General features: G+C 52.5%; 1 protein-coding gene across 1 annotated transcript in view; it reads right to left on the reverse strand.

Annotated features, from left to right (window-relative positions):
- SLC25A21 (solute carrier family 25 member 21) overlaps positions 1 to 27,649 on the reverse strand; it is a 136,661-nt gene that overhangs the window by 73,213 nt on the left and 35,799 nt on the right. The gene's annotated exons all lie outside the window — the stretch shown is intronic.

Consider the following 27,649-nt stretch of genomic DNA (forward strand, 5'->3'; position numbering starts at 1 on the left):
CGCCTGGTATACAGGAGGTCGTGGGTTCGATCCCAATCCTGACGCCTGCTGTATATTTGGAGCTTGCGTGTTCTCCCGGTGGTCGCGTGGATTTTTCTCCGAGTCCTCCAATTTTTCACCTCCACATTAATACTCACGCGTTCAGAGTATTTGGCTGCTATGGATGTCCACATGATAAGCCACTTCTGTGGGTTATCATTCGTAGCCAGGTCGCTTCTGAAAAAGAGCTGTATAGTTCAGTGGTGGCTTACCTGATAAAATAAAAATAGTCGAGTTTAGTTTATTGCAAAGTGGTGTTGTTATTATTAGGCATGCGCCTATTTACCACGATCATAACACGGTCCACGACAACACGGGGACTCCAAATAAAGACCGAAAAATAAGATTCGAGGGCTTGCAAATTATATTCCGACACGCGTCAATCCGTGGCGGCTAATACCCGTCGGCTTCCGTACTGCAAATTAAATAGCCGCAAAGGCAAACGCACGTGGAGAAGCGATAGGTGAGAATCCACCGGTAATATCATCATTGATTCATCCCCAATTTGTTTTGCTATTAATGAATAGCGCGTCTCGAACTTGGGACTAAAGTTTCACGCGATAAAAAAACACGTGGACTGCGGCTCATCGACAACATCGCGAGTCCTGTCGGTGGAGTGCAACTTTCAAACGACTGTCGGAATATGAAAAACAAGAAAAAAAACGACATTGTGTCGTCCCAACATGTGCAAACATTGGGTACGTCAACCAAAAAATCCTCTATTTAGGAAGCCCATGTGGCGGGCATGTTAATTGTACACTGTGCGTGTGTGGCTGATGATGAAAGGAAAAAAACGCCGTAAGTAAAGCACAGTATTCATAGTGAGGCGGTGGGCGGAGTGGCGGCGGAGTGATGAGAGCACTCCGACTCTGAACCTCGTGGACTGCCTGAGTTCAATCGCTGGCTACGGCTAACACCAGTGGCGAGTGATATCAGAACTGGTTCTAGGCTGATCTCTTGCCTTAACCAGCCGGTACCGACCACGCATTTTTGTAATTCTTCTTAAAATCAACTACAGAAAACATTTGTAATGTTTGCACTTAATTAAAAAAATTACCTACGTGACTTTACCGAAAAAACCAAAGAGTATGAATCCTTGCTGTCACGAAAACTTCAAATCTAGAATTTTTTTTCTACAAAATTTCTGCGTGCATATATTTTTCATGCAATTTATAAAACGGCACTCAAGGGGGTGGAGCGCCGATAAAGTGGTTAGTGTCACTGCACCGCGAACTCAGCGACCTGACTTCGAGTCCCAGCCACGGCTTCCATCAGTGTGGAGTGACATCTCAACCGGCTCTGGTATCGCACCCCCTGCCCCGACTAGCGTGGTGAAGTATGGTCGAACAACACCATTGTGGTCGATGCAGCATGCGGGGGTGTGCATGGAGGGAAGGGGAGGGGAGGGGGGGTTACATTCGTCCAGCGGCAGCGGAATCGACAAAGAACTCTTCTTTTGAGAGACGTTTTATTCGTTGCAAGTTTTTGAAATAAAACAAGAACGCTTGCTACTAAAGTTCTCTTCTCGACATCCACTGCTCAAAATTGATGCACTCGTGCTCGGCGATCGCCTCGGAGCCGTGCAGCTGTAACAATCTTGCAGCAGGGCAAGGGCATTGCTAGAAAACCCGGCACATTTACCGCTCAGGTCGCCCCACAGGAGCAATAGATCAGGTGGCTTGGCCTTCTCGTTTGACCACCGGTTAAGAACGATGAGTGATGGCCCGACAAAACCATCACTCCCTTCCCAGATACCCCCCTCCTCCTCCTCGTCATGACCCACCCACCCCCCCACCACCACACACCCAGCGCTGTTTCCATATAACCCCCCCCCTCCACCCCAAGCACACGTGGAGAAGGCCCCCACAACTCTCCTCTGCGAGCGTTACTCTCTCCGCCCCCTGAGCTTCGTGCGGAGCGCGCGGGCTTCGGCCGCACAACTCCGTCCGCGGGGAATCGGCAGAGCCGCTCCCTTCGGTCATCAATTACCCCGGCTAAACGGGCGGGTTTGTTTTGCCGGGCAGAGCCCCCCTCGCCCGGGTGGTCTTGGCTGATGAGAGTGCCTTGTCCCGTCCACCTCTCCCCCCCCCTCCAACCTCCCCCATCACCCCCCCACCCACCCCACCCCACCCCACCCCCCACCACCACCGCGCTCAGCACTCCGCCTCTTCCCTTCACACTCTGTCAAAACCTCCAGTGCCACCTTTCCCCGGTCAGGCAGCTCACTCACCTATCTCACGCTTGAACAAGTCTGCACATCCTTGTTGTGTGTGTGTTTGTATTTGGAGTTTTTGTGTATCTCTCTCTCTCTCTCCGCCCCCCCCCCCCCCCCCCCCCCATGGATTTTTATTTTCGGGTCCTCCGGTTTTCCCCTCCACATTTAGAATCAACGTCACGCGTTTAGAGGATTTTGGCCGCTATATATTTACACACGTTAAGCCACTTCGTTGAGCTATCATTTGTGGCCAGCTCGCTTCTGAAAAATATTTCTATAGCTCAGTGAGCCCTATCTGGTAAAATAAAAAATAGTTTAGTTTTAATTATATTCCAATTGACAAGCACTGGCCCAAAACGCACAGCGGCAAACAACAAACAGCACTTTTAAAATTGTCATCAATAAGAGTGACCCTATTCTCTGCATTTATAAAGCACACTTTATTCTACACCTTTATTTTAGAGGAAACGTTGTTTGTGCGTCCTGCAATTCAACAGGTGTGTGCGTGCGTGTGGCAGTATATTGTGTTAAATGTATTTATACAGGGCAAAAAGTTTGGGTGGTGCGTCATCATTTCCCGGTGCGTCTTATAATCCGGGCGTTTGTCGAAATCTCATTTCTTGAAACGATTGAGGCTCCTGTAGAAGCACTTTGGGAAAAGGACACGATGATTGGAGGAGGGAGGGAATTCCAAGGTAAGGGGGCAGTGCGAGGGGGAAGAAGCAGACGGGGAAACGTGCCGTGACCTGCAGTGCGGTGGCTGAACGCAGCACGGACGAGACGTGATTTGCTCTGCTGCCAGATGCTGTGAACAGAGAGAAACTTGAATCTATGAATCATGTAAACGTGACAGGGTGGCGACCCGCGTTTGAATCTCCAACCACGGCTAACATCAGTTGCGAGCGATATCTGACCTGCCCCCCCCCTCCCCGCCCTCCTCCACCCACATTAACCAGCAGAGACGTCCCTAGGGTGCACTGGCGAATCGGAGTGACCGCCCTGGGCCCCGCACATTGGGGAGGGGGGGGGTGCGTTTTCGACGTCACGGTGTCAGATTTAATACTTCCTAGTTGGAAGGCGTCAGTGGGGGGCCCCCCCGCCCACACATTGGGGTTTGTCCCGGGCCCATCACCTACCCTATTAAGGCCCTGCTAACCAGTGTGGTGCAGCATGGTCCAATAACCCCCACCACCCACCCCCTCCCCGCCCACACATGACGAACATGGCGCGCGTATAAATATAACTGCACCTCCTCCTCCGTAACTCTGTTCTGCCCTACGGTTGTCTCCAACCGAGCACGTCGACCGTGGAGATGGAGCTACCGAATCAGCTTGTATGGCAGGAGCTAGACGGATCGTTGCATGGCAAGATCGCGGCTTGGTGTGGCTTTGGTCCAGCAGTGGATAGACCATAGCTGCTGCTGCTGATGATGATGATGAAGGCAACCCATCCTACCGGAGCATTCTCATGGCCCAAGCCAGCGTACTGCCATGTGCAGTTATCCAAATTATAAAAAAAAACGGTATAGTTTATTTTTTACCCCAGCTAAACATTGTAATTATAACCACGTGTACCCAACCAATAAAGTCTATTTTTGTTTCTGACTGTGTATTTTAATATTTCAATAGGACCCCCCCCAACCCCCTCCCACAACTCCGCGACGATGCCCGAGCATGCTCAATGGAATTCGAGCGCAAACCTAATCTTGTTTTGTTTCGCCATTCATACCACCGGTCAATCGGCACCACGCAGCCCGCCCGCCCGAAGCGAGTGCGAGCGAGCCTCGTTAGAATGCGCAAGAGCGAAGCGAAGGCCGCGAGATTTTTTGGCGCAGCGGGAACCCAGCCCCAGACAAAACATCGCCGGGCAGGCAGAGAAAGAATGGGGGGGGGGGGGGGGTGAGAAACCGCTGGAGCCTCGTCTGCCGTTCGACCGTCCGCTCGAAGCTACGAACTAACTATTGTTTCATTTTTCCAGGTAAGGGCACGCTGAGCTGTGTAGCTTTTGTCTTTCAGAAGTGACCCGGCGCACAAACGATAGCCCAATGAAGTGGTGTATCGTCATGTGGAAGGAACGTCTCACTCCTGCCCGGCGTTTGGAAGCCCAGGCAACATTGCCGGCCCCGCAGACCCACACCGGCCCACGGAAAAGAAAGGAGAAAAAAAACCAGGAACAAGTTTTCAATCCAACGTCGTGTTCAGAGAATGGCCCGCAGAAGCCGACACCGTAGAACTACATCTTGAGATCCCTTGGACTTAACACTTTCCTCAACTGTTCGAGCGAAGGTGGCGCAGCGGTGGAGCGAGCGGCTCTCAATCGGAAGGTTGCGAGTTCCAATCCTGTTCTCGATTTCGCTCAGACTCGTCATCGATACAAATCATTCTCAGAGCTGGAATATACCTAAATTAAGTGAAGAGCCACGTTTGCATTGACGGAGGAGGGTTTTGTGTGTTTGTGCGGTGACCGGGTAAAGACCATGAACTCGCCACTCGTGAGAAGATCCCAGCTTAATCACGGGTGGCGACCCGGATTCAAACTCAGGTTCTCAGCGGTGCCAGCGCTGCGCTCTGACCTCTGAGCCACTGCGTCTCCCCGACGCGCGATTTGATTTTACCGCTCGACCCCCCCAACAGCTTTCTGCTGTACGTGGAGGAGGAGGGGGGGGGGACGTCCTGTGGACCCATTCGGCAGCACCGCTGCACTCCATCGGGCTGCGAAGAATAACAACGCGGCCCTCGCGAGCGGGAGCCCTTTATTCTCAACAAGAACGTGGAAGGGCCAATTTGGGCATTTCAGAGCTGACACGTGCCAAGCTGTAAGGGACAAGGCAAAAGCGCAGCCCTACAATGTGTTGCTCATGCCACTGCGCCAAGAAGGGTCTCCACTCGACAAAGCTCGGAATAGCCCACCCCCCCCCCCCCCAACCTCTTCCACCTTGGCTAGACGTTCTGAAAGAAATGGAAGTCCCCACAATTTATCTCACCACACGCGCTCGAGAAAGGGCCTCTGCTAGAGGCCGCCTCTTTTATTGCACTTGGTGGATATGCGAGCCGGTACTTAAAGAATAATGCCAAACCATATTTGGTTTGTAACCTCTATTTCAAGAACAGCACACGCACAATGATTTGTAATTGTAATAAAAGACTCGACCACGAAGTCTGGCTTGGTGTCCTTTATTCGGTTCTTCCTCGTAACCCACACGGCTGTCCTTCTATAAGACTTCTATACCGACACTGATACTGCTGTTAACCCCGGCACGCCAACAGTTCCTCTGTTGGTCTCCTGTTGCTCTCGTAGCCTTGCTGGCTGTCACCCTCACGCAGCCCCCACTGGCGGCTCTCCTGCAGTTTCTCCTCTCGTCGTTCTCTCAGCCTCTCTCTCCACTCGTCGCTCTCGTAGCCTCTCCCTCACACACAGCCTCGCCGGCTGTGTTCACCGCAGCTCCTCGTCCGCCTTCTCTCCAGCAGCCCCACCGCTGTCTTCTCTCGCAGCTCCGCTGGCTGCTCCCTTAGCTGGCCACCGCTGGCCGCCCCTGCCACCCCTTCTGGCTTTGCCCACGTGGCCTTACTCTGGTCCAGTCCCACTCGTTCTCCCTTCCTCTTCCGGTCTCCTCCCTTAAGAACCTTAACCTTGCTCCCACGTCACCTAACTCCACCTCTCCGTGACGTCACATCCGGGAGGTCGCCCGCGCCCGCATTACACCACCCTCCCCCGTGGAGAAAAACCCAGCCGACCTCGGCTGAACAACACCAACAGTAATGCGGGCGAACCCGAGCGTAACACACCAAAGGACACCAAGCATGCAATAAAACAGTAAGAACAATCAACACAACTCAACAATCAAATAACGTAGCAGAAGCAGGCAATAAATACGCAGTAAGAACAACACAACATAACAATCAACGAAACACAAGGGATTTAGAGCGTGTGCGGGTCGCCGGCCCGTCCCGGACGGTCGGCGGCCCATCCGCGGAACGGGAACGTGATTGAGTTTGAGGAGCGACAGGGTGAAATCCCCCTGTCGCTGTTGGAAGTCCACCAACGTCCCGTGTCCCTGAAGGATCAGTCTTGGGCGTGTCCCGCGGATGTGTCTGCAGCGGGGTCGGAAGGGCTGCAGGGCTCGAAGGACCCGCAGATCTGGCAGGCACCCTCCGAGCAGGGCGCCTCGTCCCCTCCGGTGTCAAGGCCGGCCTGCCTGTTTCGGTGGATCCTTGGGCGGCTTGGCCGGTGATGAGGCCTCCTGTTGTGGCGGACCCGGGATGCGGGCCCAGCAGTCCTTCGCGTAGTGGCCCCTCCGTCCGCAGCGGAAACAATCGGCGTCGTTGCGCCGAAGCGCAGGCCTTGCATCGCGCCGACCTCGTATCGGCGGTGCAGCACGAGAGGCCGGTCCACCGCGGCTTGACCATGGCCCCGAGGCGGCCGTCAGCTCCTGAGGGCCCCCCCCATCCGGCACGTATACCGACTTTGTAGGGTCCCAACCCAGAGCGCCACCCTCTGCGACGGGCCCCCCTGTCCACGCCGCGACTTGTTTCCATCGTCGTAGGTTGAATTGTGCATCCAGACATTTCGCCGCCGCCCGGGAGGTGAGCTTCTCATGCCCGCACACCGGCATGGGAATCCCAAGATCCCGCGACAGCTCGAGCATCTTGCCCAAGATGAGAGGCTCGAGCAGGTCAGGTGTTGTATCTGGATACGCGGCCATAGCCAAATCAAGTACTGCACCCCTGTACGCCACAGGCGACTCCTCGGGCGCTCGTTGTCGTTGAGCGAATCGCCGATGCGCGTCGTCAGGTGGCTCGTAGGCGTCGGCCATTTCTTGAAAAACTCCGTATAATGTCCTCTTCTTCTCGGCCTTAATGGAGCGAAAAAAAACGAACAGATTCGTCGTCCAGAAGAGTCGGCAACACTTCTAAGGCCTCAGCATCAGTCCATCTCGCAGAACGGACCGCCGCCAAAAATCTGCAGGCGAAAGCGCTCCAGTCGCCCCCAATGGCGAATTCTTTGACCGTGGTGAGATGGCGACTCCGACTTCGCTTTACTCCGCCCTCCGCCGATGGTTCCTCCGGAGGCAAATTCAAAATGGCGTCGAAGCGCGGCGTGGTCAAGATGGCGGTTTCCCGCCGCGGAACGCGCAAGATGGCGGCCTCCTGCCGCGTGGCCAATGGCGCCGGGAGTGAAGATACCATGGCGGCCTGTGGAGCACTCTCCGCTCTCTCCGTCGCCGTCCTTGGGGTGACGAGATGACACAATTGGCCCAGGGCGTCCTTGAGAGTCTCCAGTTGCTCCGCCACCTGCAGCCATCGCAGATCAGCGTCTGATGTTGTCGGCGGCCCTGACACTGTGGCTACATCTTCAACTCCCGTCCCCGCACTCGTTTCAGCAGGGCTCTCCTCTCCCACCCCGGCAGGATCCATGTTTGGAGGGAAGTCTTCGTCTTCGGACGAAGAAGCCGATGCTGGCGCTGGAACATTTTTCTTTCTCACTTGTTTCGACATGCCGTTGCACTTCCGACACCAATGTAATAAAAGACTCGACCACGAAGTCTGGCTTGGTGTCCTTTATTCGGTTCTTCCTCGTAACCCACACGGCTGTCCTTCTATAAGACTTCTATACCGACACTGATACTGCTGTTAACCCCGGCACGCCAACAGTTCCTCTGTTGGTCTCCTGTTGCTCTCGTAGCCTTGCTGGCTGTCACCCTCACGCAGCCCCCACTGGCGGCTCTCCTGCAGTTTCTCCTCTCGTCGTTCTCTCAGCCTCTCTCTCCACTCGTCGCTCTCGTAGCCTCTCCCTCACACACAGCCTCGCCGGCTGTGTTCACCGCAGCTCCTCGTCCGCCTTCTCTCCAGCAGCCCCACCGCTGTCTTCTCTCGCAGCTCCGCTGGCTGCTCCCTTAGCTGGCCACCGCTGGCCGCCCCTGCCACCCCTTCTGGCTTTGCCCACGTGGCCTTACTCTGGTCCAGTCCCACTCGTTCTCCCTTCCTCTTCCGGTCTCCTCCCTTAAGAACCTTAACCTTGCTCCCACGTCACCTAACTCCACCTCTCCGTGACGTCACATCCGGGAGGTCGCCCGCGCCCGCATTACATAATAATGCCGCATTACAAATCATTGGTGGGCCTTTAAGACGTTGACCGTTAATCGAAAGAAAATTAGAGAGGGTAGGGTTTTCTTAATACTTTTAATTTGTTTTACTCCGCAAATTATAGTGCCGGGAGCCACGAAGCAGCCCTTAAAGAGCCGCAGGTTGCCGAGGCCCTGCTCGAGACTCGAGAGAGTCCAACCAGAGGATGTCGTGCGCCAATCCTTCACGCTGGCCAGACGTCCTGGAAGAGGACAAAGTGTCCGCACGTCACCCCGCCATCTGTGGCCCGCTGATCGCACTGTGGTGTGCCCATTTATACTGCTGGGTGGAAAGAGACGGTGAGACGCGGTAGATTTGCGTGAACTTCTTTCGCACCGTACGTAGCCAACCGTGCTCATTGGAGGTGCGGGGTCTAGGACAACAAACTAAACGCTTTTTAAGAAAATGTCACATTTTATTCCAACTGCCGGAAGCTCTAGTCGAACTGCTGATCCCAATGTTTTGTAGGTCCAGTGTGCTCACCACCACAGCACAGAATCGCTATTAATCGACGAATTGATCAACCATGGTTAGAGACAGACAATAGATGGATCAATAAGCAGGAAGTTTAAACGCCAGGATACCCAGCACGGCGATGGAGCAATGGGATCACGTTGGCTTCGACTATCCAGGTGAGAACTCCAAAACACCAGGGTTGCTCTCGTTTGCCAAAGTGACATGGGGCATTCGTCCGCAGTATAATCCCAATTGAGTAATTTGAGGGTCATTTTCGAAGCCAGCCGGATTGTCACGTGTCAAGGCCGCGAGAAACGGCGACGGCCTGGGGACGCCTTCATCCAGCAGTGGATAGATCGCTCGTGGATGACGGCGACCAGGGAATTCGCAAAATCTCGTGGAGTTTCCGTGACGCCACCACGGACATGCCACTCGATGGCAAGGCAACACCGCGCATTTGTCCACACCCCGTTTATTGTGGTGCATTGGCTGCGTCTGCCAAAACAGTCAAGTCACAGCAGCAGCAGCAACAACAACATCAACAAACAACAAAAACAACAGCTTGCATTATTCACAGTGTGCCCATAATGGGACGGACGTCTCGCAGTGCAGAGTCTCACAGGAGGTCATTTGCAATGTGCCACTTTCAACGGTGTACCAGACATTATTTTTGGCAAAAGTTAAATGTTTGTATTTATTTCCCGAGCGAAAGGGAGTTTGCAACGACAAGTATGTGATCAGCCGTCACGTGATCACATCGTTCCCAATTTCCATGGGATTTTACAGAATAGCTTGCCATACCTCCCGATCTCAGGGTTTATTACAGCTGGGACGAGGTGTCGATTAAGTTGATTAATCCGCTGATAAATGTAATCGACAGCTTTAAAATATATATACTATTACACGGGTTCCTGTAAAGAATTATATAATTCCAAAAGACCCCAGTAATTCAATAACTAGTCTGCCACCACTCTCCATACGCACACAAAGATCCCCCGTGTAGCCTACACAAGCCGCCTTTGTCTCCATAGTAGCAATGTTTACACACCGCACGAAGTCCTAATTTTAGGCTGAGTCGACCTAGGGGAGGCCCAGGACCGGTTCAGATAATCGTCACTGGTGTTGGCCGTGAGCGGGAATCGAAGTCGGGTCGCCAGGTTCGTAGCGCAGCGCACTAACTACTTACACACACGCACACACTCATCCGTACACACGTGCACACACCAACAACAAACTCTTCTCACTCACGAGACGGGGAAAACAAGAGATAAACTATTCTATTATTCATGCCCTGGGGATATGTTTTTTTGTTACTGTTAAGAGAATGCATAACTGAATACCTAAACGTAACGTACAAATACACAAATGCGAACGCAGTTGTACCTTCATGAAATATGCGCCCAGCTTTTTGCGCAAACCGCTGGGGCGAATGCGACGCTGTGGAGTCTGATAGACGCAGGGGGTAATTCTCCCTCCCTGGATATTTTTACTGCAATAACAGTTTCTTTGCACAGACGTGAGCTCAGTTAACATAAGAAGTCAATGGGTTAACTGGATAACAAGAAAACATGGGGGCTTCCTGAACCGTCTGCGTGGAGAGAGTCGGCGGGGGGGGGGGGGGGGTGAACCCCCTCTCACAGCCCCTAAGCAGAGTGACTAGAAATCTGCGGAAGCCACCGCTGCACATATACACACATCTCTTATTTGAGTGCCATGGACATGATAATGATTCAATTCCACCCAGTCCTCAATCCACCAATGGATGTTGGCCTCGCTACCACACCTTACTGGGTGGGTGTTCTGAACCATACTTCACAAAGGTGGTTGATTTAGCGGCCGTGGGGGGGGGGGGGTGTGGGGGCAGAACCGGTTACGATATCAATGTCCGATAATGTTGGGCGCGGCCGGGGAATCGAACTCGTGTCGCCGGGTTCGTTAGCGTGGCGCCGCGCGACCCTCCGTGTCACCGCCACCCAACTGAAAAAAAAAACGAATAAACACGGCTCCAATTTGGCACGGAAATGCAACTTACAATTTGAACTTGCACAAAACGTTACAAATCACTGCGTTCCACTCTGAGTGTGCGAGCGCGCTGCGCGTTGCGTGCATGTCGCTTTGTCTTTGTGTGTTGAAACCAAAAAAAAACCGGCGAAAATTCGCGAATTAACGTTGAGGAGTACCATATTCCTTGCAGGCGTCGCATCGTCGATGCTGGCGCCCAAACACAATGTTTGAACAGGCTGGACCCGTCCGCAGAACGCGGTCAGACTGCCGGGCGAGACCGGGCGAAACCGCCGACTTGGCAGTATCGGTTACCAATATAGGGCGCACAGGATGGCCTGTCGGCAGACGAGGACCTCGTGACCCCTCCGGGAGCAAGGGGATGCACGCGGGGGCAATCTCTCGTCCGACTTTTACTTTTTCTCGACGGAGGCAGCAGGAGGGGTTCTGCCGGGGCGCTGTGCGAGTCGGAGCGGCGTGGCTCTGTTGGGGTCGCTCGCGTTGTGGGGGTTTGGGGGTTTTTTTTTTTATCGGGTTTATTTTTTTGCCAGTACGTGGATCTATTTGTAAACTGACCCCAAGCGGCCCACGTCGCCTCTGGCTGTCTGCCAATTATCGCATTTCCCCTGTCTGTCAGGGTCTCGCCTCCACGTGATCTCTGGCTTCCTTTCGGCATGCGCGCGTGCGGGATTTTTTATTTTATTTTTCTTGGTGCGTTCAATCTCAGATGTGCGTGCTGGCACGAATTTGAATAACAGCGTCATAACTCTCAAATGCCAAACTCCGACTTGAACCGCAACTCGCGCGAGATGTCGACGTCTTTCATCGAGACGGAGCCACGCTCGCCACACATTCCTACCGATCCCTGGATAAATAAAGACTCGGAAGAGACGATATATATATTTTTTGTCCTTCCTGTCAAGATCTACAGCGTATCAGTCGGCGAACAAGCGTCGGCTGTAAAACTGTCGGGCGTTATTTAACTTCCTAGCAGGCATAACAGAATCACTTACGTCGCTTTTTCCTTTCTTCTTGTATTTCCCCAACGGCTAGAACGAGGAACCCGTGGGTTAATGGAAACAAAATGAACATGCGCACGCTACCGTTGGGCGCAAACCGCGGGAACAATGCGAAAAGCATGAAGTTTGTAACTTTAACCACGCGGCGAGCCGAGCGGGCGGGCGGGCGGGTGGTCGGTCGGGCGAACGTCATGCGCCGGGGCCTCCGGGCACTCCAAACGGAGCGCGATCGCCCGGCCTGGCTCGGCCTGGCCCGGCTCTCGAGTTTCCGCAGCGAACGAACACGCGACGAGTTGATCGCTCGAGTGGAGCCAAGAGGTTGACATCACGGCCGCCCGCTTTGCCGGCCCGGGCCACAACGCAGGCCACACCACGGGTCACACCAATGGCAACACCACTAGCAAAACCCACCGGACACACCACCGGCCACCAATTTCGACCACAATACCGGCCACACCACCAGCAGACGCCAACGGCCACCACCTTTGGGGCAGAACCTCGGCCTCAAACAGCGGCCAAACCCAGCGGCCACCCCACCGGCCACATCGTCGGCCACCATCACCGGCCGCCAAAGATAAAGATCCCCCGTATAGCCTTAACAGACTTTTTATTTGTTACTGTTGTCCAAGAGCACCTACGTAGGCCAACAGGTCACACGAGGGGGCGGGTGGCCAGCACCACGGCCGGCCGCCGCTGTCCCCCTAGTGGCGAGGTTTAAACAGCGCACCGGGTACGGCAACTCATTTAAGGCCGAGTCGAACAAGCGGCAGGCCCAGCTCAGGTTCAGATAATCGTCACCGCTAGTGGCGGTGAGTAATGTAGTGGTTACCGCGCGATTCCCACTCACCGCCACCAGCAGTGAGTGGGAATCGCGCGGTAACCACTACATTACTAGGCAAGCGATCGAGTGGCATCGTTGTTGTATCTCTGAAAACGGTGCTGTCTTGACATCGACATCTTTATTTGGGACGGTTAAAGGCGCTGCCCTGCAATTGCTTGCTTGCGTCACCGCTGGTGGAGGGGTTTCCGCTGTAGGGAGCTTTCGATTGTCCCCTCCATAGGGTCATCGGCCGGCACTTCCACGTTGGCCAGACGTCTTGCAAGGGGTCGGAGTACCCAAACTTTACCCCACCACAAGTAACCTCGCCATCGATATGGTGAACCGATTCACGCTGCTGTGGGTGCACGATTGTGTCAACTGCGGCGTCGCTTGGTGCAGCTTGGCTCTGATGTCATTGCCGTTGAGTGAATGATCAACAAAGACGAATACGCAAACATCACGGATACATCGAGGGCGAGCCACTACCATCACTGGGAGATCGATGTCTGCATGGCTGGGTCCGGTGTGCGAACCGTGACGCCACGGTGGCTAGGAGACGTTAAATACCTCGCTTGGTATACAGGAGGTTGTGGGTTCAATCCCAAACCTGATGCCTGAAAATTTGGAGTTCGGGTGTTCTCCCCGTGGTCGCGAGGATTTTTTTCTGGGTCCTCTGGTTTTTCCCTCCACATTTAGAATCAACGTGCGTTTCGAGTATTTGGCTGCAATACATGTCCACGTGATAAGCCACTTCGTTGATCTGTCATTTGTGATCACCAGGTCGCTATTGAAACAAAAAACTACATAGCTTAGTGGGCCTTACCTAGTAAAAATAAAAATGAAATAGTTCATAGTTTAGTTTAAATGTAAATTCATCTGGAGCGGGTGAACCAAACACAACGAGGTTCGTTTGTCACGAGAGAAGCGACGATTCCTCGGCTTTGGCTCGAGACGAATTGAGGGATGAATGGTGGACGTACAGTATAAGCGTAAATCCCACCCGGGGTGAGTGTTTCGAGGAGAGTGCATACAAAAATACATCACGCACACACGCGCGCGCAGAATCAACAACAACAACAAAACTACTCTCCGAGAATTGAAAACTAAATTTTCTGTACAGGCAAACAGGCTCTGGGTTACCAGTCGTTTTCGTTCAGAGGCACAAGCGTCAAGGGATGTTTGTCTTGCTGCTGCGAACTCCCCGAAGAAGGGGGGGGGGGGGGGGAACCCACACGCAAGTAAAATAGCCGCTCGCTTAATTTATATTTCCATTTGTCTTCAGGTGCCAAGAGAACACAAGCGTCGTCGTTTGTGTCAAACCATTGCCAAAGCAATTATTGTTCCAACTACTGGTCTAATTATGGCTAATATGAAAGAGCGAGTTTAACAACTGTTGAACGGACGTGAACGGGACTTTTTTTTTTAAATATCACATCCCGTTTCGGATTCGTTCATCTTCGCGCGCGACGGTTTGTCGAATTGCTGCGGTTGTTATTTATTTTTGTAAAATATCTTGGGCAACAAAAAAAATGCGTGTAATTCAAACTCCTGCCAATTCACGTTGAGTGAACTGTGGAATATCGTGAGCGGCGGAGGGCGGGGACGGCGCATGGCAGGAAGAAGAACAACCCTGCCGATTTGTTTGCAACAAGGGCTCGAGATGTAGAGACTCATATAAGGGCCCGTACATGCGGGTGGGTTCCAATGCAGTCGCAGGATAATGCAGTACTTGCTAGCTTTGCTTTCTGGCGGTGTTTTCTTTTTTTTTTCAGATAACTTTTTTACGTACTTAAGCACAATGTGAAGAAAATAAACAACTGCCCGGAAGAGGAGAAAATTTTTTTTTTACACGACCATAAATCAACGCGGCTATACTGCAAATACTCAATCACGCAGCTACAACACTCAATACGTTAACCCCACAACACGCCCGCGACACCTTTGGAAATGCACAAGCGTACGGAGAGTAGAGTTGGTAGGGCAATGGTTAACACGCCGCTCTATGAAACCAGAGACCTGGGTTCGATTCAAGGCGACGGCTGACATCAGTGGCGAATGATAGCTGTACCGATTCTGGGCATCACTTCCCCCACCCCCCTCCTACACTTCCTCTGCCCCTCTTCACCAACCCGCATTGACCAACAGGGTGAAGTATGGTTAAAACAACGCCCATGAGCTAAAGTTGTCGGGACGCCTTCATCCAGCAGTGGATTGTCAAAGGGCTGTAAGTCCTGACCATTTGATTCAATTATAACTCCTAAAACACAACGTCAATTGTGACTGAGTGGCTTGTGAAAATCACAATTGTGTTCTAATGGGGGTAGAAATTTAACATTTGGCATGACCGTAGTTAAATCTTTGCTTATCGGATTAAAAATACTAAAAGCATTTTTTTTGGGAGGGGGTAGAGGGTATTTGCCCTCCCCCCAAAAAGCCACTGCTGTGTGGCCGAGCGTCGATTGTCTTCTCCGTCTCGTGTTCAACACTTGAAGCATTTGAATCTCATACTTTTTTGTTTTTTCGGTAAAGTCACGTAGGTACAAAAATAAAATAAAATAAATGAAAACAACTAAATTAACTCACGACGTTTCGGGCGCTACACAAGCGTACTTCTTCAGGTTGGGGACAACGTAGCGAAAGCACAGCCGCTTGCAGTCACGAAAGCTTCAAATCTAGAATCATTTAAATCTCCCAACTCCGGTGAACCAAGTAACGTGCCTGCCGAGGAGTTGACACCAAAGCCAACAGATAGCAGACGGACGCTTGCCTACTGGTTTACTCGTTGGCCGGGACCATTTGACCGCAGAGCCTTAACCATCTCCTAAAGTTTTCTTCAGGAATATAAAATGACAGCTCTCCGGGACAGGTAGTCAAAGTCCCCCTTAAGTTATGTTTTTTTTTTTACTCATGATAAAATATACGTATAAATTTACAACATCATCTGGACGGGTTCATCCATTGTATCACTCCCGTAACTACAAATGCCCTGTAAAAAATAAACCCACAAATCTGGTAGCAATAAAACAAAAAATCACAGCTGGTTACACGATTTGTCAAGGACCTTCTGCCGAGCAACAGAAATGCGTTGGAGTTTTTTTTTTAATATACTATAATATATGTTTCATGGGACCTACGTTGCCAGTACCAAAATATGAGAATAGCTTTCTCAAAACACCTGTTTTGTTGCCAGATAAAAAGTGAAAAACCTATTCCCATAATATATTTTTTTAAGTAACTCATTTCTTGCGCAGTGGGTCGGCAGATTGGTTAGCGGCCCAAAAACGTCTTCAATCCATCGTCCGCGGACATGCATGGGAGGGGGGGGGGGCCCGGCCTGCACGGGTTACCGGATCCAACTTCAAGCCCCCCCCCACCCACCCACTCCCGGCCACAGCTCGTCCGCTACATGGCAACTCAAGTTGCGAGGCGCCCTTGTATTCGATGGAGCAGCACTCGGCGTGAACGCGCGGAGACGAATCGAGGCGCGGAAGAGGTCACGCGGGGCCTCGCTGCTCCCTGGACGAGGCCGCCGAGGCAGCGGCGTCGCGGAGAAGAGCCGCCGAGCGCTGCGGGTCAGACGTGAGCAGATGGTTGCCATAAATCTCTGTGTGTCGACATTGGCCCCGGATCCCTGCTGCGATGGGGGGGGGGGGTGCTGGTGACCACGAGACCCCCCACCCCAACCATACCCCCCCCGTCCGTCCGTCCGTCCGTCCATCTAACCCCCCCCACCAACCTCCCGCTTTGGGCCGGCACGTTTGCCCTCTCGCTCGCACCCCCACCCCCAGATTTCCAATGCCGGGCCAGGTCCCAGTGCGGCTGTACTTGCCACCTGACCAAACTAGCAGGGCTGGAGAGAGGCGAGGGCTTCCAGAAAAGAAAGAAAAGGACCTCTGTGTGCGTCAGCTCTCCCCCCCCCCACCGCCTGTGGGGACCCCAAATCAATACAGAGCCTCCACCCGCCCTGGCAATTAACGGACACACACGAAAGAAAAAAAAAACCTTTACGGGATCGTCAAATAGAACGCTGCAGAAACCACGGAGCTATTAATGGTGTCCAGAGCAGAAATGACTCGGGGTGTGTGTGTGTGTCAGGCAGGTGACATTCACTTCGAACGGGACTTACAAGTTGAACGCCAGAGTTTTCTGGATCAGGGCGCCCCGTGACTTTTACTTCTCTTGGCCGGGGCAGCAGATTTCACACCAGGGGGGGGATGGGACAGGAGAATTGAACAACTGCGCGTGGATTCGGTTACCTTACCAGGACGTGCGATAACTAATGCGCACGCCAAATTACCATAATATTGGCGGTCACTTCATTAATTACGTCGCCCCCCAATCCCTCTCTTCCTCGACTCCCCCCCCCCCCAACCCCTCATGTATTTGCAATTTGTGTTGCAGGCGACAAACCTCGTCGCGTTGAGCGAGAGCTACCGCGGGCGTTGATGTCGTCGTTTGCGTTCTGTCAGGAACGCGAGTGGTGTTTTTTTGGGGGTTTTTTGGGGGGGTGTGTGTTTTTCTTCGCCGCGTGATTAACGACCATTGTTCAACTCTCCCTTTCTGCCTTTCTTTCACTGCTTCCACTGTACGCGGGATTAGCACGAACCAGTCGTAGCAGCAGTAGTATTATTATTATGATTTCAAACAGAGGCCCTCTGGACGCAGCCTGGCAAAATAACCCTCTATTTTTCCTTACCCTGAAGCCGCCCTGAGTTATGACACCTGCATTCCTCCGCGCTCGCCCAGGGGAGTTTTAATTCCAAAGTCTCAACGTAATGAGCACTGCCCCAATTGGCCCCCTCGTGACAGGACGAAATCCCTACGCAAGTAAGCACTGCCAGCCTCCCAAGCTCACGAGAAAAAAAGCAACGAGGCCTATTTATGGGCAGAGAATTGCCTTTTTTTATTTCGCTCCCATTTCGCTCCCCACCGAATTTCCACAAAAGTACACGGTCCCGGACCCTCCGTCGCATTCAAGAGCGAGCGCGAAATATTTTCGCGTCGTTTGCGTGTCCATCATTTGGGAAGCGGAACGGCGGCGAGGGTCGTCACGGCGGCGTTCTGTTCGCGGAGCGATCGTTGAATCGTGACGTGCCGTGATCGACGAGCGCCGCTGTCGAGAGGCATACTTGAGAGCATGTCCATATTCATCTTCTTGGTTCTTTCGGTAAAGTCACGTAGAAGGGAAGTAATAAAATAATAAAAATAAAACATAATAAAATAATATAATAAAATGTTATTATGTTTTATTTTTATTATTTTATTACTTCCCTTCTACGTGACTTTACTGAAAGAACCAAGAAGATGAATCCCTGCAGTCACGAAAGCTTTAAATCGAAAATCACGTCCATATTGTTTTTAAAAAGTTTGCCTGGCTGGCCGGCTGTCTGGCTGGCTGTGCTGGCCAGACGGTCACGTCCGCTCGTGTAAGTAAAAAAAGAGCAGACTACACGCATCCTTTATATATCTGTCTCTTCATGTAAACAACAACAACAAATACAATCATTATTTTTACACATCCCATCAGCCAAACAGCCTTCTGGGAGAGCACAAATTTAACTGAACCAGGGGTCATCTGGTCATCTGGTCCAACACCAATGGAGACTAGGCTCTAAGAAAAGCTGTCTCGGGTGTACACCAATCAACTTCAAGGACAGTTCATATTTTTATCATTATCAGAGTTGTTTCTTTTTGTTTGAATTTTGACTGCTTGTGTTGTGGTTATTGCAAACATGATGCCTTGTATAAAGGTGTCAGTTTTTTTACCAGTTGAAAGGGTAAAAACCTATTACTATATTTTGCCACTGGTAAAGGAGGTCTCATAGTGAACCAGGGGTTCTTTCGCCTCCCTGGTCGCACAGCCAACAGCTCGTCTCTGATCTTTGCAACAAACATTAGACTGGGCGAGAACTCCGGAGTTGAATCAAAAGCGACACCCAGATGGATATGCTTGAGTTACGATTTCGGGACTGAGAATATACCCAAATGTGTTTGGCTACTGCATGAACGAGGGTAGGGATGAGTTTCTAATTGGAAGGAATAAACATCTGCTTTCGGATTTATTAAATATTTCTACGTGATAGTCACAGTTTGTTTTGAGAATTTGCATTGTGGAAATCGTGTATCTGTGCCAACACAAGCGATGTCAGCCACTTTTGGCTGGAAAATCACGGAAGTGGTGTGGCACAGGTAACTTCATTTCATACGATGGCATACTTTCGGATCCTGCGACATTTCAATATCTAAGATCAATTATTTTCAAAATGTGTTCTGATTTTAATCCGAAAATCGGGAACACTTCATCAAGCGTGTGATCGTGCAAACCCGCGGTGTCAACAGTGGCATCAGGCGGTGTGCTTTGGCGAGGTGTGGTGGCGGTGACGTGATTGTGATGGTAGAGTGATGGCGGTGATGTGATTGTGATGGTAGAGTGATGGCGGTGACGTGATTGTGATGGTAGAGTGATGGCGGTGATGTGATTGTGATGGTAGAGTGGTGGCGGTGATGTGATTGTGATGGTAGAGTGATGGCGGTGATGTGATTGTGATGGTAGAGTGGTGGCGGTGACGTGATTTTGATGGTAGAGTGGTGGCGGTGATGCGATTGTGATGGTAGAGTGATGGCGGTGATGTGATTGTGATGTTAGAGTGATGGCGGTGATGTGATTGCGATGGTAGAGTGATGGTGGTGATGTGATTGTGATGGTAGAGTGATGGTGGTGATGTGATTGTGATGGTAGAGTGATGGCGGTGATGTGATTGTGATGGTAGAGTGATGGCGGTGATGTGATTGTGATGGTAGAGTGGTGGCGGTGATGCGATTGTGATGGTAGAGTGATGGCGGTGATGTGATTGCGATGGTAGAGTGATGGCGGTGATGTGATTGCGATGGTAGAGTGATGGCGGTGATGTGATTGTGATGGTAGAGTGGTGGCGGTGATGTGATTGTGATGGTAGAGTGATGGCGGTGATGTGATTGTGATGGTAGAGTGATGGCGGTGACGTGATTGTGATGGTAGAGTGATGGCGGTGATGTGATTGTGATGGTAGAGTGGTGGCGGTGACGTGATTGTGATGGTAGAGTGATGGCGGTGACGTGATTGTGATGGTAGAGTGATGGCGGTGATGGCAGAGTGATTGTGATATGCGGCGGCAGTCGTAGTAGTCGTCACGATCGATGACTGCAGTCCACTCAGATAGTCCCCGTTGACCAAACAAATATTAACGAAATGACCACCGTGGCTGGGACGACAGCTTGCTATTTACTCGATCGCCGCAGGGAACCGTGACGGAGAGGTAACGGAGTGTCCCTAGGTGAGATGGGCACCACAATGTGGAGATGACTGCCTCGCCCGGTGTACAGGAGGTCGTGGGTTCGATGCCGACCCTGACACCTGCTGCTGGAGATTTGGAGACTCCCCATGGCCGAGTGGATTTTTCTCCGGGTTTTCCCTCCACATTTGGAATCAACGTGCGTGCGGGGCATTTGGCTGTCATTTTTGATAGCCTGGTCGCTTCTGAAAAAAGAGCTCTGTGTAGCTCCAGCGGGCCTTACTTGGTAACAAGAAAAAATTACGAAACAAAAAACCGGGAGTTGACGTAGCGAGCGGTGGGCTGGACCCGACCCGCAGGAGGCCCAGGTCTGGCCGGCCTCCTCCCTCAGCCCTGGCAGCGTTTTTAGTCCTCACCCTCCCTCACCCTCCCTCTCACCCTCCCTCACCCTCCCTCTCACCCTCCCTCTCACCCTCCCTCACCATTCCTCACCCTCCCTCACCCTCCCTCACCCTCCCTCACCTTCCCTCTCACCCTCCCTCACCCTCCTTCACCATTCCTCACCCTCCCTCACCCTCCCTCTCACCCTCCCTCACCCTCCCTCTCACCCTCCCTCTCACCCTCCCTCACCATTCCTCACCCTCCCTCACCCTCCCTCTCACCCTCCCTCACCCTCCCTCTCACCCTCCCTCACCCTCCTTCACCATTCCTCACCCTCCCTTACCCTCCCTCACCTTCCCTCACCCTCCCTCTAACCCTCCCTCTCACCCTCCCTCTCACCCTCCCTCACCCTCCCTCACCATTCCTCACCCTCCCTCTCACCCTCCCTTACCCTCCCTCACCTTCCCTCACCCTCCCTCTAACCCTCCCTCTCACCCTCCCTCACCCTCCCTCACCCTCCCTCTAACCTTCCCTCACCATTCCTCACCCTCCCTCTAACCCCCCCCCCTCCCTCACCCTCCCTCACCCTCCCTCTAACCCTCCTTCTAACCCTCCATCACCCTCCCTCACCCTCCCTCTAATCCTCCCTCAAGACTCTCCCCCTCGACCCGAACCTCCACAGCAATAATCCTTGGCTGATCTCCAAACTACTGTCAGGAGATGCTAAAGGCTAAACGGGCCGTCAGTCTGTCAATGAGCGAGAGAGAGAGAGGGCGAGAGAAAAAAAAGCAACGTGCTGCGAGGTTTCTTATTCACAAACGCCCCTGCCACGTCTCCCACCGCCCATCGTCTAACGAGAGACGCGCGCCAGCACACGCGCCTCCCCGGATCGATCGTTCGTCGCCTCCGGTTTCACCGATTTCGATTGTTCGCTCTCGCGCTTTCGGAATCTGTAGATCGAGAGGACGGGTTCGGGTCGAACCCCCCCTCACCCCACCACCTCCCGCCCCCACCTCTCTCTGTTTTTTTTATTTTTTTACGATCAGTGGAAACAAGAAGATACTCGGTGTATTCGGCACTTTGCTTCGTTCATCATTTCGTAATTATTATTATTTTTAATTTATACGTTTTAACTTTGCTTTATGTAAACCCCCACCTCTCGCTCACTCTCTCGCTCTCTCTCTCTTTGCGCCGAGTTTTTAAAAATAAATCCACACTAATGATCGCCATGGATATCAACTCAATGCTCCTATACAGTCTCGCGTCATGCTCTCTGAGTGCCACGTGATTACAAAATTAGATGAATGCATTCCTGCCGTTCTCAATCCAGCAGCTAGGGAGGGAAGGACTCCTCACGCCAGGGCAGTCACGGGGGTATTTATTTGACCATACTTCACCATACTGGGCGGTGTGGATTGGTGAAGGCTGGAGGGGAGGGGGCAGTGGGGGAGGGCGGGTGGCATGACCAATTCCCATCCATCACTCGCCACGAGATGTGTGAGCTCTTGGCCGGGAATCAAACTCGCAGGCCGGCGCGTGTTACCCAAATGGCGCGGCGAATATCTAAATACGACCAGCAAACGCGAGGGTAAAAAAAAACCCACCCACACAGACACAGACCTACACTTAACAAAGTAATCCACCGTAAACGCCTCTCATCTTCCCACCCGAAGCAGTTTGCCCCATGCCGTCGAGACAAAACCCCCCTTCATCTCCGAAAGCCTCGACCGAGGCTAAGAGGCAACTCCCAAAAGTGAAATCGCGGGGATTTTTTTCTTTCAGTTTCTGTCCTCCGCTCACCGCGCCGCCCGATTCGCACCCAACGCCGAGCGGAGCGCCTCAGCCAAACCCGAGCCGACAGTTTTGCACGACAAAGAATGTTTCCCTTTCAAAGGGGGGAAACTTCCTACTTTGGGCCGGCAGTGACCTCTCCCCGAGTGCTTCCTCGGGAGTTCAATCAGCCAGTGCAATTTCCTAATTACTCACTCATGCCAGAGCAGGGCAGGGGGATAAGGGGCCGCCCGTTGCTGGCCGCCACCTCGCTAACTCCCCGCCCCCCCCCCCCGAAACACCGACCACGAATCCAGGGCTGGCACCCGCGCCAGGCAGAGGCGAAGGGTAACGAAGCGAACGCCGATTATGATGATGATGAATTCGTCCGACCGATGACGACGACTAAGAGAGATCGTGACATGCGGAACCGTGCCCGCACCGGTGGGGGTAGGTGGGGGGGGGGGAGGTCGATTACGCTCGAGGGGTTTTTTGTACGCGAGCCGAATCGAACCCGAAACGAACTGCGGAGAGTGTGAATATCAGCGTCTCTCTCTCGAGAGAGAGAGTGAGTGAGTGAGACGTGCGTTGCTTGCATTTACACCGAGACTGGGAAAAGGGGACACGCGGATTGGAGAACAACAACACGGATTGGCGAGCACACGCAAGTTAGAAACGTAGCAGTAGTAATCGTCACCATCACTAGCAGCCGTGGTCAATCCACTGCTGGATGAAGGCCTCCCCCCAATAGCTGTCACCGTCTCCCACGATGCGACAATCCACCTGCACACGAGCGGATTCCACCGCTCCGTCGCATCGAACGCGCTCCCCATTCCTTGGCCGCAACGACGCATGCGACCATCGCGACCGTCATCATCATCATCATCGTCGTGCCGTCTCCGTGATGAGTTCACGACCTCGCGTGACCCCCTCCCCCCGTCTCCCCCCCCCACCGGCTGCAAGCCACGCACTGATGACCCGGTGGGCGAGGCCAACTATGACGTCAGATCTCGTGCCAACGCCGATGCCAACGTTGACCCCCCCTCACCGCCCCCCCACCCCCGCCGCTCGCTCACGGATGGTGGTAAAGAGAGACTCCAGTCGGCTAGGGAAGTCGGCAGGGGGGGGGGGGCGGTAGATTCCGACGAATGTGGGAACGCGGAATTGTGTCGCCCGTTGGCTCTGTTTATTTGTCGCGGGCAATTAACAATCGTTCTCGAAGGCTCCCTTGACACGTCAATTACAGCCGTGATGTATGAGCCAAACACCGAGCACAGCGACAGCAAAAAAGCGCACGTCCCAATTAACAACAGCTGCGGTATCGCGGCGATTGTCTCGTGGCTCAAGTGCAGCAATTATAACCGACTGGAACTAATTGTAGGAGAGCTTTGAGCTCCCTCGTCCAGGACTTCCGGTCAACGTGGAAGAGTAGGTAACGGTGCGTGTTGAACTTCTTTCGCACCGTATGTAGTTAATCGGAGGCGCAGGGGAAGGACACCAAACTGAACGCACGCAAAAAAAACGTTCTAAAGAAATGAGTTTTCAATCGACATTTCAAAGTGCATCATAGCTCCCAGCGGCTTCGTACAATCGGAAGGAAGAGCGTTCCAGACGGCCGCAGGAGCGCATCTCAAAGCGAACGATGCTGGAAGGACACGGCCAGGCATCACAGGACCATAGGGGATGGCGACGATGTTCCCAGGTCTTCATCCAACGGTGGATAAATAATCGGTGGTGGTGATGGTGATGATGATGGAGATGATCATGGTAATGAAGAATAAATTAACTCCCAACAAACGTAAACCGATTTCTGAATACGTGTGCCGTCAAATAAAATGCGCCCGCAGTTGCTCCACCTGCGAAGGCGACCTGCTCGTGGCCGAGAGATGCCTCGCACGCCTGCGTTCGCGTCACCATCGAGTCGTGCTCTCCGGCAAGCAACAAAGACCGCTACACAAAAACGTCCGTCCCGCCGACGGCTAACAAAGGGGCCGCGTGTTTTTGCTTCGTTGATTGAGTTCGACCGGCGCCGTTGTGTTTTGACAACAGTTTCAAAACAACGGTGATCGGCGCATATTCTGTTTACATTTTTGTTGTTGTTATCAAAACCAACGGCTGCTGCGAACTCGAATTACTGGCATCTTGCCACGTGGCAAGATTGAGAATAATAATTTTAAAAACACGATTCCGTGGAATGTTGATAGCTGACACGTCACAACATCAGCACCTTCCGCCAAATCTCAGCTGGGAGTTTTAGGAGACGCGCATGTTTTAAAAGTCTCTCATTTGCCATCCCAATGTATTTGTTCGCCATCAGGGGCATCTGTGACTATGATCAGCAGAGTGATAGAGCGGCGATGCACACGTGGTGCACACGTGGTCAATGTACGCACCGTGCACGACAGTCGTGAACTCTGCAAATGCATGCCGAGTAGGGGCTGGTGAGTGGTGGTGAAGCGGTTAGTAATTTAATAACAACACTCATTTATATTTGTCTAGCATATTAATAGCAGAAGCATCTCAACAGCAACAGCAACGCGTGACGTCAAATAAACAGGACCAGCGTCACACACTGCGTCATGTAAAACACGTCTCAGTGATCAACCTCAGACGGCAGTGACGTGGAGTACAATCAATCCGACGACCAGTATCGTTGTTTACGCACTCCTCTATCAACCCCGCAAAGATCAAGTTAAATTCCCGGCGACAGCTCACATCAGTGGCAGGTGACATGCATTGTTCATCACGCGTCTTGCACGTGCGTTCATTTCGAATCGAAATTACTTCGGTGCCATTTCGCATTTGCAAAGGTGTCGCGGGTTTCCCCTCTCCACAACAAAACACAAAAAACCCCGCCGTGACCAGCGTGGTGAAGTATGGTCAAACAACCCCCCTCCCCCACCCCCCAACAACTCGCTTGGGAGTGTCCACCAGTGGATTGATGCTCGATTTTTTTTTTAAACCTGGTCATCAACCAAAACAAAAGTTACAGGAAGAGGAAATTCATTTTAAGAACTGAACATTAATAAAACAAATTCGAATGCCTCACAATGATAGGAAAAGCAGAGGCAGCTGATGACAAATGCACGGTACACACGCAGCTCCTATATCCATCACTGGCTCGCAAACAATTTCTCGCGCGATGCTTTCTAACCCCCCTCCATGAGCGCCGCACCACAGAGCACCCCAAATCTGCGTCGCATCAATCACAGAGGACCGCTTCGCCCATCGCAGTTTTCTGATCGAGAGTTGGAGGGGGGGGGCGGGTGGCGGTGGAGTGCCCTGGGAGCCAACTCCAAGCGCCACGCGCGCGAGCCCACGGCCCCCCACGACGCGCGCGCCAAAAAGTTCCCTCTACCAACACAGCCACGAAATTCAGCCCCCCCCCCGCCATCTCTCAACCCTCCGCCCCCCACACCCCCCCCCCTTCCCCCCTCGTTGCCAGTCGATACTTTAAACGGTCCGATATCCCTTTCGCGGAGGTCCGCCTCTGCGTCAATGTCCATTGCCGGTTAAAGCTTTACCGCCGATTGCTGTGAATGGGAGATTGCCGGGTACCGGAACTCACCGAACTAAACCACCCATCCCTTCCCAATCATGTCGCGGTCCCGTGCCGCTCCTTGGAGCCCCCCCCCCACCCCCCGAACTAATGAAATGGATCATTTGGCATTCACAGGCGTGCATCGGAGCCGACGCGCGCAGCCACACGCGATCCCCCCCACCCTAAACACCCCTCCCCCTTCCCCCCTCTCCTCCACCGTGACGTGTGTGCGTGGAGCGGTGGCGCAGTGGTTAAGCACATTGTACGCATGCGTGTTTGTTGAACTTCGTTCGCACCGTACGTAGCCTTCTAATCGTAAGGACAAAGAAGCCAGTGACCCGAGTTCGATTCCCACTCACGGCCAACACCAGTGACGAGTATCTGAACCGGTCCCAATGTTCTGGGCTTTCTCTACGTCGACTCGGCCTCAAATGAGTACATACCCGTGCCGGTCTGCATTGGTGCTCGCTAACAGCACTTGCCCCAAAAGTCTGTTAACGGCTATACGGGGGATCTTTGTCTTTATTCGTCCCACCACAACACAGCTTGACCATCCGATTAATCAGGTAACCGCTTGCTCTTACGATTATCGGATCGATATTTTATTTTCGTAAAACTGAGAAAGACTCCCCCTCCCCCATCCAGCCAACCACCGCAGCCAACCAACCAGATGCGTTGTCAGCTGCAGACGACGACAACACGACGTTATTTTGCATCATCAAGACTGGACATCGGCTGTCCGATTATTTAAGTAGAGCAACCTACAGCTCGATCGAATCTCGGTCCGATTCCTCGACTAGTTGGTAACACGACAATGGTTGAAGAGAAATATAGAGTGTACGTTCTGTTCCCACGTGTGCCGCTGGACGGGAGGTCATTGGAAAGCCTTGGTGAAAGTTGTTGGCATCGTCGGCTGTGTCACGATGGGCGTGTCTTGAAGGGGGTTTCCCGACTTCGCGAGGCCGGGTGTTCGAATTGCGCGTGGCTCAGTGGAGGATCAAGCCGGCACAGCTGAGCGCCTGGGTTTCAATGAAGGTACCATCCCCTGCTCGTGATTGAACATGATTCTCCGATGGTCTCAGCCAGGCCTCCAAATAATGCACAAATAAACAATTTTACTAAAATTAGGTTAAAATAAAAGCTTGGCTAAATTCCAGCTCTGACACTAAAACATTTGAGTTTGATTGACAGGTGATGAACGCTCATTGCAGGGCATGTCGAAGATACGCCTTTCTTGTCGATAAATAGGCCAATTGACACAGGGCGATGCACTGCTAGATGCAAAGTACAATAATGCAAATGCATTTTGTCTCGTGATCTGACACCGATGGGACATTTGATATTAAATTCATCTTGGGGATATCATCAACAGAGCAGAACAAAATCCAAAATAATATACGCCGGAAAAAAAAAACTAGACCACATTTCTCAAGCAGCACACGACGGAGGGCATCCTGCATCATCTCAGTGTCGTACTCAACCGTCCAGAGCCAACCGATGCTCATAACGTTCCATCAATATAATCTTATTCCAATAAATAAGTGGCCAATCGTATAATCCAATCCAATGACGCGCAAGCAACAGCAGCGCGTGATTGGATTGCCACGTGCACAACAGCACCGACGCGGACGGTGGACGTTTGACGGAACGCTGATGAACACTGCTCATGGGGTGGTGGTGGTGGTGCAGAGGTTCACGTGGTAGGATATGAACCCCGCGAGCCGAGTTCAATTGCCCGGCCAAGACTATCATGAATGTCGAGTGACATCTGAACGGGTTCTGTCTTAGCACCCCCCTCCCCACACCTTCTGTCTTCACCAGCCCGCATTGACCAGCGTCGTGAAGTATGACCAAAGCCAACCCCCCCCTCCCCATGGCGAACGTGGCACGGGGAGGTCTTCATGCAGCAGTTGATTGTCATTCTCATTTCCCACGGCTCTGTGATGACGCGGGAATTTACAAAATATGTACCACCCCGTTGGAGGAATGTATTGTGTAGGAATGGACTTCGCCC

Source organism: Lethenteron reissneri, chromosome 25 (genome assembly GCF_015708825.2).
Source record: "Lethenteron reissneri isolate LAM-NWPU_2019-01 chromosome 25, ASM1570882v1, whole genome shotgun sequence".
NCBI classification, from domain to species: domain Eukaryota; kingdom Metazoa; phylum Chordata; class Hyperoartia; order Petromyzontiformes; family Petromyzontidae; genus Lethenteron; species Lethenteron reissneri.